The following is a 4,048-nucleotide window of genomic DNA, read 5'->3' on the forward strand; positions in this document are numbered from 1 at the left end:
TTGACAGGTTCAACTACTCCACATTTGCTTACATTAAATCCTGTGGGGGGTTGCAAGAAATTATTATTAGAGTACGAAAGGTTAGGATGAGGATGGTTCCCATTATAATTATTGAAATTACCGCCCCCTGGTTAGGGCGATAATTGCTGTTATAACCCCTATTGGGATCGCCTCTTTGTTGCACGTAGTTGACATCTTCAATAGGAGAGGGAGGAGCGTCGGGTTTGGTGACCGCAATGACGGAGGTCGGTGGAGCCGGATCCTCTCTTCTAGATGTGTCCATTTGGTCAACCCAAACTCTAAGCTCGGCCAATTCCTTAGCAAAAGAACTCTCTTCGGCCTCCTCTATGGCCGCTACTCTCCTTGAGTTGTGCCTTTCTTTCGACCATCCCCTGCTGTTGGTGGCGAACTCCTCAATCACTGCCATGGCATCCGGTCCACTCATCCGCAAGAATCCCCCATTCACCCTTGAATCCAACATAGCACAAATCTTTTCATTAAATCCACTACCTGATGGTCCATGGTGAAACCGTGGTTGGGGCACTTGTGGAGTAGGCCCTTGAAACGAGAGACTGCCTCGTAGAGGGGCTCGTCGTGGCCTTGCATGAATTGGAAGATCTCACTCTTGAGCTTCAATATTGTGCCTGGCGGGTAGTACAGGTCGAGGAAGGCAACCACTATATCCTTCCACGTGGAGACTTGCTCTGTGGGCAGACACTCAAACCACTTTTTAGCAGAATCAATCAAAGAAAAAGGGAAGACTCTTACCCTTATGGCGTCGTCGTCGACACCATTTAACTTCAAAGTGTTGGCAATTTCCACAAATTTTGAGAGATGGTGGTTGGCGTCTTATGTGGCCCTGCCTGCAAAAGGAAACTGCTCAACCCTTTGTATAAGGGGCATTCGCAGCTCAAAATTGTTAGCATCTATATGAGGGACTTCGGGAAAAATGATCATATTCCCGTGATTTAACATGTGCATCACAGGAACTATCTCCTTGTTCCTCCTTTCCTGCTCCTCGCGGGCAGCCTTCTCTGCGGCTCTCTCATCCATTAGCAGCTTAACCGTGGCTTGAAGCCTCTCTATCTCTGTTCTGTCTCCCATTGATCCTGGCTCACTTCTTATTTTACTATAGGTTCTTTCAAGTTCGAGATCAAGCGACTCTAAGATGTTCTTCCCAGAACACGTTCGCATACACAACCTTAAGGAAACAAAACAAAAATAAATTAAACTAAAATTAAAAACAAAAAGCAATTAAAACCCAAAGTAGTAAAATTGTCCGTTTGAAGATATCAATCACAAAGTGAATTGTAATCCCCGGCAACGGCGCCAAAAACTTGATTCACTTTTATTAGCACTATAAATACCTGCAAGTATATAGAGTAGGAATAGTATAGCTAAAGGTTAGTACCGGATATCGATCATGGGGAAAACAAACACAGATTGTCTATCTTTTACTTAAACTCAATTACTATCGGGAACAACCGAAAGTTTTGGAGATTTTTTTGGAAAACAAAGAACAATTAAAAACAAAGAAACAACTAATTGCAAATAAACACGGAGATAAAAGTATAGAGATAAGAGAATTTCGGGGATGTGCGTTCACAGTTATGGTTATACAAATTCCAACTACAACACCCTAGCACAATTCTTTCTTCTATAGAACGAGTCACCTAGGTTATGCTCATGCGATGAAAACGTTGATTACAAACATTAAGGTTGTCAATCCTAAATATGTAACTCCTAAAAGCTCCTATGACCTTGAAAAGTCCCCACTCTGAATTAACAATACCATTTTAATGGAAGCTAATTGTAGTGTCTATTAAGTGGATCTAACTCGCCAACCTCCTCTCACAATTATATAGCAAGTTATATTAATTCGTCACAGAATGTGTCACTCAAACGTGAAGCATTATCCATTAACTTAAGGAAGAAACAAAGTAAGAACAAAACATATGTTAAATAGAAAAAGGAATTGTATAACCAAAGTCGTTACTAACACATCCCTAGAATCCTTTGAGTTTAGTTACACATGATTGAATAAACTAAAAACATAAATTGAAGGGAAGACAATGAAAACATAAGACTAAAGCAAATAAAACTCAAAGGTAGAATCCTTGTAGCCTTGATGATCTTGAATCCTTCTTCAACTCCTTCCACAATGAAGCACTCTAACTTTTTAAGCTCTGGAAATATTTGGCAAAGAGAAGATCTATTTTTGATGAAGCTTGAGGGAATATTTATAGGGGAAATTTTGTCCCTCTTCAAACAAGAAAAATGATTGCAAAGTATGGTAAGTCTTGGAGAAAAAGTAGGTCAAATTTTGTTCGCCGTTGTTCCAGCAGGCCGCTGCACCTTGGCCAGCGGTTGCTGTAGGCTGGTCCGAGGCTTCTGTCTCTTGGCTGGTGGGCCACTGCACTTGTTTCAGCGGGGCACTGCACTTGTTTCAGCGGTCGTTGGCTATCATCCCGTAAATCTCTGGACTCTCTGTAGCCGTCGCCACGCATTTCCCAGAAGTCGCTGAGCGTGTCCTTTCTTCATGCATAACTTTCCCGGAGCGGGCCGCTACTGACTTAGCAGTCATTGGGTGCCAGCGGTCGCCGGCTGTGTTGCAGCGAACCGCTAGACATGTAGAAAAGCTCCAAATTTCCAACTTCGCCTTTTATCCCCTTTTTAGGCTCAAATATGCACATTTCTCACAAAACATGTCAAAAATACCAAAATAGATAAAATATGCAAATAATGGACATGTAATGCAACTTTGATATTAAAAACGGACCAAAAGATGGCCTTAAAGCCGTGCTAAATCCGAGCGTATCACTTACGCCTGGATGAAGGCCCAAGAGGGCATCAACCTCGAGAGGTGATGAAGGGGGAGAGTATTCGAGTGTGAGGAGGCGAGACTTTAGGGGTGCCCAAGCAACCATGCTAGGCTTAGTATGCTGGGCCGGGATAATGACTTTGAAAAGTTTCTGAAGAGGCTTCCCTCTATGTTTAAACGTCTAGATCATTGAAAGTTTTGATCATCGCCTACATATGAGCTTTAGTCTTGCACTCCCCCTTAATCTGTTTCCGCCATGTGGTGCAATAATTTTAATATTGAATAATCGTTGTTTTTGTAATGCCAAAATTTCTAAGGTTATTGTTCTATTTTGCACAATATGGACATTATGCATTTTACTACCTCACATACTATATATTTGCATGTCAAAGCAATGCATTTCTTAAATTCTTTAAACCTTATTTAGTTGTAACGGCACTGCATGGATAAATTCCATTGCGACATTAGACATATATGAAAGATTTTGAAAAATTAAGGACACTATGGACATTATACCTTTTTTAGCCGTAACCGGACGCACCGCATTTGCACAATAAAGTCATTTGCATCGGTATTTTGAAACCTTTTTTAATAGTAACTGGACGCACCGCATTTGCACAAGTAACTTTTTTAGCTGTAACTACATGCACCGCATTTGCACAATTTAGCGATACACCGACTCTACCATTTGAATAAGCAAAAAAAATCTAAATAAGGGACATATATTTTACTCATGCACATTTGAATCATGCTAATTTTGCAATTAAAACGTTACTCACAAGTGTACGGGATATGTAGCACGTGGCAAGCAAAAATTATCGATTCTCGAAGACTAAAAGCCAGTTTGAGTATTACGATGCTAGGTCGAACACTATCTAGACTAATGAAAGGTGTTTTTGGGTTTTCTTAAACTAATAACAAAGAACAAATAAGAAAATAGAGACAATCAACTAAGTAAAGCAAATAAAGGACGGTTTTTCACACAAATTGGGAAAGGTAGAGATATGGATCTGTTAGTATGGATCACGGGTGTCTCCTAGGGATCATGCTCATTTAAAGGGTCTCATGTGTGGTTAGGAAAGTCGGGAAAATTGGTTAGACCCTCTCTCGGGCGCATCTAACACGTGGGTTAATCTCTAGTGTAGAAGTCTCCTTCATACAATTCAAGATTGACTCCCAAGAACAACGGACCCAAGTCCTCTCTCTAGCTCATGCATCTCTCGATCA

The sequence above is a fragment of the Salvia splendens genome, chromosome 16 (genome assembly GCF_004379255.2).
Source record: "Salvia splendens isolate huo1 chromosome 16, SspV2, whole genome shotgun sequence".
Classification (NCBI taxonomy): Eukaryota; Viridiplantae; Streptophyta; class Magnoliopsida; order Lamiales; family Lamiaceae; genus Salvia; species Salvia splendens.